We start from the raw sequence: 15,019 nt of genomic DNA on the forward strand, positions 1-15,019 counted from the left end.
GCATGTAGGCAAGGCATGTACCAAAGACTCCACCAAAATGTCAGCAATTAGGTACTTTAGTGAATTGGATGAGCTTAAGGGAATGCATGTTGGCCTAATTCTTGTAATACTCAATACAGATCATGTCTTTTTATTGACTTCCCTCAAACTCAAAAATAGTTAAAATATTTTTGCTCAAACTCTGCCAAAAAGGTTACTGTTTTACTCTGGCAGCATTGCATGGTCTACTGGCAAAACCAGCTGTAAACCTATCTTACTGAACTCTACCATCAGTGGTATAAGGAAGTCCAATCCTACCACTTAATCTTTGTTTTATATTTGAACAGAAACCGGTCTTTGAAAATTTTAACCTAAAGCATGACATTTACGGAAAATCATAGGCAGGAAAAAACAATGAGTATAATGGAAATCATTCTGCATGGTAGGTTCCATTATAGTAAATTCTTAGTGTACAAATAGTGATTACATGTATTGGTTCCACACTATGAAAAATATAGGTAATACTGATTTCAAACATTTTTGAACCCCTAACAATCCCTTTTCATCTCTAAATTCTATTATCTTAAGATTTCATTAATTGATTTACTTTGTCTTCATTTAGCAGATTTCAAATAAAATTGTTTCCATCTTGTTTGTGAAATGGGCCAAATTTATATTGAATAACTTCTGTCATAGGTTCTTGTGAAATATAGCTTGTGGAGAATTGATTATTTTGTGAAAAGCATGATCAATAACTAACTTAATTAGAATAAGCTTTAGAACAGAGACATCCAAGATTAATGTGTTAAGCTCATGTTACTAGATCCTGGTGAATTTATGCATTTTTAAAATTGGTTCAGAGATCTATAGGGAAAAATTCAACAAACAACATACGTGTGAATTTTTTTGAGCAAAACATTCTTGGGAGGGAAAGCTCTTCAGCACCATGGACAGCACTTACTCTGTATTTTAGGTCTCTATACTGCCCAACCCAACAGACATTCTTTGGTTAGGTGTGGACGGGGTGTGAATTGAGCTCCACTTTGGAGCTGGCTGCCCCTAGCTCTGTTCCCATGCTCCCATCCCTAGTTTTGTCTTCAGGGAGGGGAAGGAGTTCAGTCTTGGGATTTCCCAGCCTGCTGGGGTGGGGCAGGGAGGTTGGAGCCCCCCTGAGGTGGGGAGGGGGTTCCAATCCACTGACCCCTCCCTCCAGCATAGGCTGAGTAAATGGACCCACCCCTTCTCTAGCCTTTTGTTCAAGCTGCATTTGCATACTTGCAGAGCAACTTTACCGCAACAGAACTTCCTTACCCAGGAGAACCATTTTATCACCATGCTAATATTTTTATGAATTCTTTACATGGTCGTATTTGTACAGCTATTAAATGGCTTGAGGATCCTTGGCAGCTTTCTGGCTAGTAGTCTTACATGTCATAAGTAAGTACATTTTGTAAATCTTCCCACTTTTGAAAATATCTATAATACAAAGATTTATAATAAGAATAAACATTCCATGGACTGGATTTCCAGCTTCTGAAAGAAGAATTCTTATTCACACAAACACAAACAAGAAAAAAAAATGTAATCTTCTAAATGGAAAAAATCATTTAAAGGATTTTTGTGGGTGATAACTCTCACTGAACCAATGGCACAGTTGGGATAGACTTAGACAAGCTTTCAAAAGCATCATTCTTCTTTATGTCTGAGGAAATAGCAGGCACAGCAAAGATTAAAAACAGTCTTCAGAGCTATGAAACTGGAAGAGAGAGGAATTCCCAGGGAGATAAGACAAGCACATCACAGAAGAAAAGATAGCTTGGTTAGTGGAAGATCAAGACTTTCAAAAGAGGCTCCTATAAAAATACCAACTGCAAAATATGTCATGCTTTGCATATTTCCTGGACTATCATGCCTACAGCATTGATCTAACACTATATTTTACTTACGAACCTGCCTCCTCACTCAGCCCACACTATGTACCATTAGGACTCCTAGACTGAATGATGCATGTACATCCCCCTTTTGCACCACACACTCTGACCTCACCCTCAACTCCCTAGACATGGCAGTCCTGCTGCATTGTATTGCATCATGCCATTCAGGTACCCAGGGCCATGGGCTCCCTTGGCATCACATGCTGTGCTACCCTGACTGGTCCCAGCCCTTGGGGTAGAGGCAGGAAGTGGAAGCTGAAGGTGGGGGAACCCAAAGACCATGGGGCTGTTGCAGCTAGAGTGATAGGGTGTGCAGTAGAGTCTGGGAGCCACAAACTAACCCTTCATAAGCCCACAGACCACCAGCCCTGATATAAAACATTATGTGTATACTTTTCTAGGTATGGCCAATGCTGAATGAAAACTTCATGCTCCAGTGCAGTGGTCAAAGTCTGAAGTGGTAACCGTATGTGTTAGAATCAACATTTTATTCCTTTCTTTCTTGTCTTTATGCCAAGATAGGCTTCTCAGAAGCTGGATGCTTTCCCTATTCTTGGAAAACTTTGTACCTCTATTTTGGAAAACCTCAGTTTTTCAATGGAGTAATACATTGTTGGGCATGAATGCATGCTTTTAAATTCCCATGTTGTACTTTTTCCATATGCATTTTGTTATTGTTGTTATTGTCATTACTATTAACATCAGCAGTAGCAGCAGCATGGCCTAACTGATGAGGGAAGATCAGACTAATGTATGATGGTACTAGGATCAGGGGAACTTAGAAGTATTCCTCCCTTTTCATCAGTGCCATGTTCTCCTAGTACATTGAATAATTCAGCCCTAATGATTTATGTAAGAAACTTTGTTTTCCAAATAATTAAGTTTTGAATAATATAAATGCAATTTAAACTGTAGTATCAAAGAACAACTGAAGACCTAGAAGAAATCTTCATTTTAGAAGTAATTTTTCTGGGAGCAATCTCACAAGTGAATTACAATTTTTATACATACACTGACACATGGCAAAGGAAAGAGATCTGTAGAAATCTGAGTTTTCCCTTAATTTTCTTGTTAGCTGTGGCAAACAAGTTTACTGATATAAATCAGAAAATAGAAATCTATTCAACAGATTAAAGACTCGCATAATGTTTTGCTAAATATTTAATGATTTGATTCAAAAGTGCACATGGTCTTCTTTAGATCGAATTTGTTGCAGTCTAGATAGTTATAAGTGATGATAAAATGAGATTTACTAAATCAAAATGCAAATCTGGTCTTAAGAGTGTTAAAAAACTAGATGAGCTCATTCTTTTTGCCAGTAGATGGAGCTATCATGTAATATGCTACCTTTTTTTTTTTAATTTCTGGGAGGGGGGTCTCCCCCTCACAACCAGTTTTCTGATCGATGTTGGGAATCATAGAGTGAATATTAGAACAGGAAGCCAGAGCACAGAACACAGAATACTCAAGAGGTTTCTCTATTGTTTAGGTTTTATTTTTTTATGTGTTTTTGTTTCTTATTTTCCTTTTTTTTAGTGATACTAAGAATTTACAAGCATCTTTACTGAGAAACCTGAACAACTGCAAGAGAAGGAGCCTTATCACGTACAACTGTATGGATATTTCTTATGCTATGGTTTTTCATTCTCTTTATCAGGTAAGACAACAGAATATTTCATTAAAAATCATATAGTAGATCCCAATTTATTTATAATAATTTTAATCTCTTATGCTGGCACACCTAGCTGGCCATTAATATTAAATGCAACAAGAGGAAGAGGGAATACAAAGCCATCTTTGCAGCTGGATTGCTTTGTCCTATTATTCATATGCTAAAACAGAGTCTTGGTCTGGCAAGAAGGCATTTTGGTGTTGTGTTTCAATGGTCTTTTATTCTTTAGAATATATGGATATTTTGCATATTTTCTGGAATGAGTGCCTGGGTTTTATTTTCATTATAGTAGTGGACAGTCGTTGTGGTTGCTATCTACAAGTGTTCACTTTTCCCACTAAAGACTATATTGATGTTTCATACAGAATGCAAATTGGAACAAAATGTTACAATACATTTACAAGGCAGCAGCAGGATTGCTGAATATTAATGTTGCAGAGCTGTGCTGTTTTTTCTCCATACCATCTTCAGATAGAGGCGCTGCGTTAACATCCTTAATTCCTCCTTTCCTTTCTGCAAGGTATTGAAGATTTACTGGATTCCACCTCCCCCCTCTAAACTCCCCCCCCTCTTTGCAGCCTCTCATTTTTAGAAGACAGAATGGAGGGTACTTGCCTGTAATTAAATACAGCTTTATGCTGATGCAAACATCTCATAAGGCACATCATGTGAATTGTTTTATATTCTAAGGGTGAATTGTTATAGTAAAAATTCCATTTCATATTGCATGAGAAACAATCTTTTTTCCCCTTTATTATTTTTAGTTACATGGCACAGACTGTGAGAGACAGCAGAATGACTCAGGAGGTGGAGAACAGTACCCTGACTTTCTCTCCAATGATTCTGTTTTTCTAGAAGGATTTCTTTAGCCAGAGAAAACACTGGGGGAGAGCACTGGCTTCACATAGTCACAGATCAAAAATAGGTCTTAGTAACCAGAATGTGAGAAAAATGATTAATTTGAAAACATCTTGCTTCCTTTCATAAAAAGCTATGGGAAATCATAATTTGGGCCCTTCTGTGTCTGCAGAGAGGCAGATTTTTTGTCAGTGATTATCAAAATAGTAGGGCTGTTTCCCTGTTGGGATTTGAGTGCTAGAAACAGCTTTGGCCTTAAAAGGTTCTTTAATATACGCGAAATTTAAAGAGGTTTATGCCCTTGCTCTCAGTGCATATTGATTTATTGGCTGGATTTTCCTCAGCAGCGCTGATTGCATGTGTGTGCATGTATTGATGGAGTGTTGTTGTGGATCTCTCCATGAGATGGTAAAGGATCCTCCCTTCTTGGGCAGAACTGGGGTGGAGGCAAAGGAATTGTACACGGCTGATCGGCAGTTTCCTTTAGTGATGAATGTGTTATAATAAAAAAAAATATGGTTTCTATTAAGGATGATGCTCCCTTACGCCAAGAGGCCCATTTCAACAAGAAACTTAAGCATATGAATGTTCTATAAATGGGACTACTTATAAGCTTAATATTAGGCAAGTGGCCAAGGACTTTGCTAAGCTGGGCCACACTTGTTTTAAAATTATACATGGACTGAGGAGATGAATATTTTTAAAACAGAAATTCATTGTTATTCACTATAATTTACCTCATAAGACAATCTTTAAATAAAAAAATCTTAAAAGCAAACCTTGACTTCAGATCCCTACAAATTCTGAGTAAATTGGCTGTGCACAATATACATCCAAGGGGACTATAGGAATTGGGAACATAGCAATGGTTATCCAAGATCAAAGTATGGTCTTGCACCCTGGTTCTAGCAGTATCAGATGTTTCAGTAAAAGGGGTTCAATGTGCTAGTGCAAAATTATGAAACAGAGTGCACCATTATGAAATATGGTAAATGGGGATTTTCTCTGACTGGAGAGTAGCTTGTGCCTTGAAACCCTTATGTTCATCCTGTTGAATGTAACCATAAAGATTCCTCTTATCCATATCAGTGCTGAGATATTGTCATCCCAGCAGAATCATTCTACTGACATTACTGGAGCCTCACAATTATACTGTCCCTGGTACCTCTGCTATCCCATCATTAGAGGATTTGATTAGTTAATTCATATGGTCACAGATCCATTGACTACAGTTCCACTCTATCCCTGCCCAGCTCCTAAATGCTCTGCTAAGGGAAATTAAGGGTACCCCCTTCTTAAATGAAAACAAAACCCACCTGTTGTATTTGCATGCATCTTTCTAAAGGCTACAAAGTGGTAGTTATTTACTGCTACACTAGAATGCCTTAGTTTTTAGTTTTTTGTTCATTTGTGTTTTTTTGTGGGGGGTTGTTTTGTTTTTTTATCAAGGGTGCTTTATAATAAGAGGGAAAACACAATCCATCTACCTGGTCTTTGCATTGCTGAGGCTTTTCATGCAGTGAAAATGGCTTATTTTAACTGTTTTTGAGGTCTTTCATGCACATTTCTATAAGCCAAAGGATTTTGCTGCGCACCGTTAAATATATCAGAATATATTACATAGAAAAGCCTATGGGAAATGACCGGAAAGGTTACAAAGGCAAATGCTCAGAAGTTAAGAGATACATAATTCAGGTTATGCATGTATCATGTGCATTACAGTTTGTAATTACATAATCAAACTTCCATCCCCCTCCCCCTCTTAGCTTGAAAGTCCTCGGCATCACAGATGGAAATGTTTGCTGCAAGTTTTCAACAGGCTTCAACTGAATATGTGTAAAAAGTGATCTATAATAATTTGGCCAAAGATCAATGATTTTTCATAAGGATAACAAAATGCACCTCTGTGACCCCAAAGCATACCTGCTGCATTTCAAGTCTGTGCTTCAGAGCACAGAAGTGCTCCAACCTCTCACTGGCAAAGCTGTAAAAATGTTTGCATTGTTGCAGTATTGCCAGCTCTGACCATTCAATCACTATGCAATAGATTTAAAAATCAGATACATGTTAGGTTCCTTTTATTTGACCTTTGGTTTTGAAACTGTAGGTTGCAGTCAGATCACATGTTCAGTCTTAATTACCTTTAAAAAAAGGAAGCTGAGATTCTTTTCTACTTTCATGACTGCAAGCACTGAGATTGAGAGAAAAATACTAGTAAGTATCAGGATACTCCAGACAAAATTATGCAAATTGGCAATATTGGCAATATATGCCAACTAGCATGGAAAATGCCGGTCCTTGTGTTTAAATTCTGGCAACATTATATGCAACTTAAAACAGTTTTTTGTAATAGGAAGTGTTAAGCAACTTTAACGCAGGCATGGCTACACTTGCTGCCACCTCTGATTGCAGGGTAGATGTTAGATTTCCTCATTGCCCAAACAGATAGCTGATTCATTCATCCTGCTATTCATCACCAAACTGTCATAATGACATAATCAAATCTGATAAACTCTTAAAACTTAATATATTAAAAATAACAATGTTTTAATGATTTAATCTGAATTGTAGGTAGAAAAATTCAGTTTATATTTAAATTATATTACAGCTATTAGTTGAAGTTTACTGGGTTAATGATAGCTGAAGCAAAGATTCTGCCTGGAACTTGGAGGTGGATTACGGATCAATATGGAGGGTCTGTGCTGGAGTAGGAAACTTCAAGAGTGATTATCCAATAAGTGTCTGGGATTCGCACACTGGAACAAAATGTCTGTAACTCCTTGTTGCACTGGCTTGTGCTGCCAATTTTCATATTGAAGATATTACATCAAGAACTCGATTATCCTCATCAAGATAACAGACCCTACTCAAGCCAAGTATCTTTGATCAACAATGAAGCTGAACTTATCGATCCTAACTCTCAGACAGGCTGAGTATCTTGCAGGATTAGGTTTCTCTCAGCATGTCTACATGTGCAGTTAATGTGAAGCAATAAACTCTGGAGTTTCTTTATTGCTATGGGGTTTATTGCTCCCCTGCGTGTTGTTTGAATGTGCACCCAGGAGCAATAAATTCTAGGGTTTAGTGCTGTTTGAATGTGTACTCAAGCCTGCAGCATGTTGAGCCAGGTTGGAGCAGCTCCCCCTAGCTTAATGTGCTGTGGATGTGCTGGCTGGGGCATGAGGGCACTTCAGCATGAGGCTAGCTGGCAGGCAGCACCCATACTGAAACATCCTCATGTCCCAGGCAGTCAGGGCAGCACCTACACATGCATTGCTGCAGAGTTTTTTTATTTTGTATTTACAAGTACTTGTATTTACAAGTAAGTACTATCCTGTTGTGGGGTAAATTAGTTTACTTCAGCCTAATAGGGACATGTGTGTAGACACTGAGATGTTTATTGCACAGCTAATTAGTCTACCGCACAGTAAATGTCTTTTGTAGACATGCGCAGTCTGCGGCAAAAATTCTTCCCTGCTGTTCAAATGAATAGTGTATATAACATACTCCCTACCCCTTTTCCCCTTTCCCTCCCAATTCTCTATTCTCCCAGTGCAAAATATTGAGCACGATATAACTCTCAATATAGTGTATTTCATGAACTATGTAAATGGATCATTCTGAAAATTCAGGGTCTGACTCAAATTGTCAAAAGTAAATACACTAGCCTCTTTGTACTTATCACAAGAGCTATAAAAAAGGAGAGCATTTGTTGCAAACAGATTACCCAGGATGATCTGCAGTCTTCACAGTTACAAAGATACAAGTTATACAAGCTAATGACAGGCAGGCAAGTTGGGGACCAAGGACAGGAAAACAGTAAAGACAGAATCCTTGTCCCAAAGAAATTATGGTCTAAATGGAGGGCAGATACATGGGCACAGCAGAACAAAAAAGGAAGCATGAGGTTTTAATGCTAAGTTAAAGACTGAGTTAATATATTCAACTAAATACCCAAAAAGATCATGTGATTGCTCAGTAAGGAAAACAGCAATACTCCAGTTGATATCAATACTAAAGGAATGTGATTTACAGGATGGAGCAAGAGGAAAAGGGTGGCCATATAAAGCAAAATCAGGATTTGGCCAATAAATACCAGGTTTAATATTTTATATCTATTTCATCATTTCAGAGTAAGCGGTGACTTTTGTCCTATCTTAGTTTTCACGAGAATGAAATGACGAACTTTTACAAAGCTCCAACAGTTGTTGACGAATATGAGAAAAGCATTAGTCAGTGTTAAAATGCAGTTTTAAGATGGCTACAATGACTCAAGGGTGTTTCGGATGTGCTGTTTCCATGTTGCACATCCTCTTTGTGTCAGTAAGAACAATCAAGTGGGACTCTTATCTTCCAAGTTATCACCAATAATAGAGGTTCAGCAGGCCAAATTAGGTATTCAGCTCCACTATTGGCCCCAGTTCTCCAGTTTATCATACTCTGTGGGGTCCCTGTAGCTGCATCTGATTAAAATAAACTGATTCTTCTCTGACTGGCATCAGTGTAAATTTGACAATTCTATTGAACTCAGTGGAGTTACAAGAATGTAAAATTGTTATGAGAGGAAAATTATACCCACCAAGTGCAAGGTGAGTTCAGAGAGCTACCACTTGTGTATGTGAAAGGATGTATATGACTCAACAGCATTTTAAACCCAATGAGCCCTCAATTTGCTCAAATGTATACCATTTCATGAGGTGCAAAAGAGTAGAGAATCAAAACCATAGCTACAAAAAGTCAATGAGAGCCATGAAAATCAGGATGCAGATCATGGCAGCTCCTGAGAAAATCAGGTTTGGACAGGTGCAAGCCACCTGTTTTCTATCCCAACACTTTTAAAAGCAAGCACAGAATCTGGTGATAGTTTTCAGGTTATGCCCACAGCGGGCAGATAAAATAATGGAGCCCACTCTGACTGGCCTTCTTGAGACCTTAACAACAAATAACAAACAATAATAGCAATGCAACACTGGATTAATAATCTAAAGGTAGTGGGGAGGTATCAGATGACCTGAGAATTTACTATAATATGGCCTACTTATGATGATGTGCTTTCAATGCCAGAGGCTAGGGTGACTGGATGTTAGGACATAGTAAAACCATTCATGTAAACAGAGTGATGTGATATGAACAAAAAATAAACAGAATCCTACAGTTACTTTTTTACCAGGAATATACTCCAAGCCTCATCACTAATTAGCATTTCTAGGTTTCCTGGGATGGACATCCATGTGCAAGAGTCACAGAAAATATATAGGCTTTCCTATTCTGAATGAAGATTTTTCCAATATAGTATGAAAGCACCTCCAAGGGCATTCACATATTTGACCACAGTGAAATCTTACTTGTACTTTTGCCAACTGTAGTTTTTATGAATGAGACAATCTTTGATATGAAGCAAAGCCCTAGTTCTCCAAGCCAAGCCAAAGGCAGGTTAGCAGTGGCACAGTGAAAAGCTGTTGCTGTACTCCACCAATGTGTGTCAGAAAAAATTATTAAATATGAGTATTGCCTAAAAGCATAGAGGTGACGATCTCTACCATTACACGGGAAATTTGCGTGCAGTTACTGAGATGCTTATATCTTGCATGCTGGGGTGTCAGAGGCTGGGAACATGGAAGTAGAAGCATACTCTATTCATGGGAAAGGGGCCTTCTTGCCTTCCTCATCTCTAGCTCCTCTTGCAAATTAAAGAATAAGGGCTCACTCATTTGCAAGTCATAGTCAGAAAGATGGTAATGTAACACAAATATCTGAGGCTGCTGGTAGTGATGGGAGATAAGATTCTAATGGGGATACTGAGAACTTCATTTGAACCCATGCTCAGAAATTATTCTTTGTCTAAAAAAAAGAAGAGTAAATAGAATTGGAATTGAAAGAAAAGAGGAAAGAGACAAAAAAGGAGGAAGGAGGGAAAGGAGATATAGAAATAAGGAAATAATCACCTGTAGTGGAAGTGTGAGAAGGAGCCATAGAATAAAAACTTTACAGTAGAACAGTAAGTCCATTGGTAAGAGAAATGCAGAATCTATCATTTCTAAAACATTGAAAACTGTTATGGTGTTTAAAGCTACAGCTCCTATAGGAAGAGTTCCTGGCAGTGCTGCATCTCAGGGCGGTATAATACTTCCAGAAGAACCCTGTGAGAATCTGTGTTCTGGTTTGTCTGCTGAGTGGAGTGGGCAGTAAGTTGACCCTGGGGAGGCTTCCTGCCTCAGGTAACAATTTACAATTAAAACATGAAGGACAGATTCTCAGCTGGTATCAACTAACCAAACCCCACTTAAGCCAACAGATCTAACCCCCAAACTCTCAGCTTTGGCCAAGTAAGTTTTAGATGATCCAGAACTCTCACTTTCCTTTCTTCTCAGTTTAAAGTAATGCTTTAAGGGTTGACAAGCAACACATTTAATTCCCTAAATTTACTGTTTTTAATCCCCTTGGAAATAAAAAAATCTCTTGCCATTCCATAGGAGCTGGGACTTTACTGTCCTTGAATATTTTGTTTGCTGATCTACCTTTAAAATCCAGTGCACTACTGTAGGTGTATGCTGGATTCATATAGCATGCCTCTCTTCCATGGCTGGATCTAGAATTTTGAAAAGGGGGGTGCAGATGGTGAGGTACATCATCACATATAGAACAACACATATTTTTCTCCAGTTAAAAATAGACTAGAATTTTGATAATATGCTAGAGGCCTAGGACTGCATTATTTAGTTTAAGGTTGAAGCTAAAGCTAATATAACTTAATGGAAATGGGTTAAAAACAATCTCCAGGGCTGTGAAATTGAAGCTCCATTACCAGTAACAATTAACTAACAGTAGAATTGCAGAACAAAGGATAGCTTGATTGATGGAACATTGAAAACGTTAAGAGCAGAGGCTCTTTAACAACTGTGGAATGACGAATTTAAAAGGGATCAGGTAGATTATAATGATCCAGGAAGGCAAGTGACTCCCAGCACTACCACTGAAATGTTGCTGCCACTGCCAGGCAGTTGGTTTTAAACTTTCATAGATTCATAGATACTAGGGTATGAAGGGACCTCAATGAATGATTGAGCCCAACCCCCTGCCAGTGGCAGGAAAAAGTGCTGGGGTCAAGTGACCCCAGCCAGGTGCTTGTCCAGTCTTTTCTTGAAGACTTCCAAGGTAGGGGAGAGCACCACCTCCCTTGGAAGCCTGCTCCAGATTCTGGCAACCTGTACCATGAAGAAGTTCTTTCTGATGTCCAACCTAAATCTACTCTCTATCAATTTATGGCTGTAGTTGCTGGTTATTCCAAGGGCTGCTCTGGGAAACAGAGCATCTCTTATTCCCTGCTGCCCCACCTGGTGAATTTGTATACTGCCACAAGATCCCCCTCAGCCTTCTCTTGTGGAGGCCGAAAAGGTCCAGGTCCCTCAACCTTTCCTTATAGGGGCTTCCCTGCAGGCCTTGAACCATATGAGTGGCCTTCCTCTGAACCCTCTCAGAGTTGTCCACATCCCTCTTGAATTGCCATGCCCAGAATTGGATGCAGTACTCCAGCTGTGGCCTGACCAGCACCGCATAGAGGGGAAGCATCACCTCGCTGGACCTATTCATGATGCACCTACTAATGCATGACAAAGTGCGGTAAGCTCTGCTAATTACTTTGTCACATTGATGGCTTATATTCATCTTGGAGTCAACAACTCTGAGGTCTCTTTCCGCCACTGTGCTCCTGAGAAAGTCATCCCCCAGCCTATCCACAAGGTGTGCTGGTGATCCCCTCTCCCGAGGTGCAGCACCTTGAACTTGTCTTTGTTGAGCTGCATCCAATTGTTCTCTGCCCATTTCTGTAACCTATCCAGGTCTGCCTGGATTCCATTTTTTCCCATCAGTGTGTTTACCTTGCCCCATAGTTTGGTGTCATCTGCAAATTTGGACAGAATGCTTTCTAATCCCTCATCCAGGTCGCTGATGAAGATATTGAACAGCACCAGCCCAAGGACCAAGCCTTGGGGGACCCCACTGACCACATCTTTCCAGGTCGATACCGACCGATCGACCACCACTCTCTGGGTACAATCCTTAAGCCAATTTGCCACCCACATGACTGTGTAATCGTCCATGGCATAGCTGTTCAATTTGTTTATGAGAATAAGATGAGATACCATGCTGAAGGCTTCTTAAAGTCCAAATAGATGACTGTGGCAGGCACCAGTGCTGCCTACCACTTTAAGGGTTAAATCAGAAAGTGTTTGATTACAGCGGCCATTTTAGAGCTCTGGCCACCTATATAAACAAGAGCAGTTTGCTGCTGGTGGCCAGGCAGAAAACATTGCCTGGCTGAGCTGCTGCATGGGAACATCTTATAGGTAGGAGCAGGAGGCTCTGGTCCTGGGCATGACCTAAAACTACACCATGCCAGGAGTGGGTGGCCTGATGGGGTTCTCAGTGGCACGGGAACCCCAGGAAAATGCCAGGCCAGTTTCCACCCCAGTGAAAGGTGAGTAGGGGTGCCTTAACCCCAGCCCTCTCCTTCAGGTAGATTATATGATACATCTAATCCAGGGAAGGCCTGGTAAGCTTCTTGAAGTGCCTGAGCCTGCTGGGGTGAGTGACCCTGTGGAGCCAGGCATGCTTTGTGAAGCACCTGAGCCAGGAATGGGGGACTGTAGGCCTCTGGGGCCCTCCAAGACTGTGGAGGGCCCCAGCCGCTGAGGTCCCCTGAGTGCAGGCAGGTGACTTAGATGTAACCAAGGGACCTGACTGGTTAATGCTGGGGCCAGGACCCAGATAGGGGTCAAAAGGGCCAGGGGCCCACTTCAAGGGATGCCCATAAGAGCAGAGAAGCTCAGGGCCCTGACTGGCCTGAGATGGGGCCAGGGCTTAAAGGGAAGCTGAAGGTCCCAGGGAAGAGGCCACAGCTAATGGGCTAAGGGGACAGTTGAGTTGGCTACCTATGATGTCATCTGTGAGGCTTGGGCTGTGGTGTAGGGGTGGATTGGAGCCATGGATAGCTCCCCCAATAACAAGGTGTATAATGGGCAGCCTCCCGCCTAATAGTTACATCAATATTATTACATCAAGGCGTAGCAGATGAGTGAGGTGGGTTGCTGACCTGTACACAAGGGGTGTGCTGGTGCTTGCACCAGGCATGAAAGCTTGCCCCTGTCACAATGACATCTACCTCAATTTCTGTGTCTAACCATTTAGTGATCTGGTCAGAGAAAGAAACAAGTTTAGTCAGAAAGGAACTACCCACTATGAACCTGTGCTGGTTCCCTTCAGCATTATATTACCTACAAATCTAATTCTTGCTAATTTTTTCAAGGGTTTTCCCAAGGATAGAGGTGAGATTAACTAGTCTATAGTTATGCAGATCCTCCTTCCTCCCCTTCTTGAAAATAGGGACCATATTGGCCCTTTCCAGTCCTCTGGGACCTCACCTGAGCACCATGAGTGCTCGAACAGTCATTCCCATGGCTCTGCTGACACTAGCTAGTTCTTTCAGCACCCTTGGATGGAGCTCATCTGGTCCCACTGACTTAAACACATCCAGCCCCTCCAAGTGTCTCTCTACTAGGTTGGCACTAACAGTCGGTGGGCTGGTGTTCCTCCAGCTTCTGTCAGTAATGCATTTGGGAGATTTGTCTAGATCCATGTCGAAGAATACAGAGGCAAAGAACTCATTGAAGAGCTCTGCCTTCTCCCTCCTATCTGTCACCAACTGCCCTTGTCTGTCCTGTAGGGGTCCTATGCTACCCCATGCCTTCTTTTTGCTCCCTATATACCTGACAAAGGATTTTTTGCTGTCCTCAGTTTTTGTCGCCAGCCTAAGTTATGTTGCTGCTTTGGCCTTCCTAACTGATTCCCTGCAAGTGTGAGCCAAGGAGGTATACTCCTCCTTGGTAGTTACTCCCTGCTTCCACAGCTTGTATGCCCTTTTTTTGCCCTCAGGCTTTCCTGGATTTCCCTGTTTAGTCAAGAGGGCTTCTTTTCCCCTTTGCCCCCTTTTCTATGTAGTGGGGTTGCCTCCTTCTGCGCCTGAAGGATTGCTTCCTTGAGGAACAACCGCCCTTTCTGGGCCCCCATTTTGTCAATGCTCTTGAGCTTTAATGCCTCACTAACTAATCTCCTAAGCAAACTGAAGTCATTCTTTCTGAAGTCTAGCACTTCTGCCCTGCTGGTTAGTTTTCCCACCCTTTGTCAGATAGTGAATTCAGTCAATTGATGGTCACTATCCCCTAGGTAATCTTGTATTTGCAGATCCCCCACCAGGTCATCCCCTGTAGCCAGCACCAAGTCCAGCAAGGCATTCCCCCTAGTGGGATCATATACCTCCTGCATTAGGTGGAGGTTCTGTGTGCAGGTTGAGAACCTATGTGAGCAGTTAGTTCAGGCTGACTGATCCTCCCAGCAGATGTCAGGGTAGTTTAGGTCACCCATGACGACTGTATCTCTTGTCTGTATGGCCTCTGAGAGCTGCCCGGAGAATTCCAGATCTAGCTCATCCTCCTGGTGCAACCTCCACTACCAAGTCCCTTTCCCTTGACCCTCTTGTAACCTAACCCACAGTACCTCAGTTTGGCCCTCCTCTGATCCC

At 41.0% G+C, this 15,019-nt stretch overlaps 1 protein-coding gene across 1 annotated transcript in view; it reads left to right on the top strand.

Moving 5' to 3' along the window:
* Nucleotides 1-3,358: 3,358 nt before the first annotated feature.
* The window catches only part of LOC109301605 (sodium channel protein type 2 subunit alpha), a gene marked incomplete at its 3' end in the record, with an annotated part of 140,843 nt that continues 129,182 nt past the window's right edge, over nucleotides 3,359-15,019 (top strand). Inside the window, exon 1 of the mRNA XM_019522840.1 lies at nucleotides 3,359-3,570. The remainder of the gene's footprint in view (nucleotides 3,571-15,019) is intronic.

Source organism: Gavialis gangeticus, unplaced genomic scaffold (assembly GCF_001723915.1).
Source record: "Gavialis gangeticus isolate Ggan-Ray unplaced genomic scaffold, GavGan_comp1, whole genome shotgun sequence".
NCBI classification, from domain to species: Eukaryota; Metazoa; Chordata; order Crocodylia; family Gavialidae; genus Gavialis; species Gavialis gangeticus.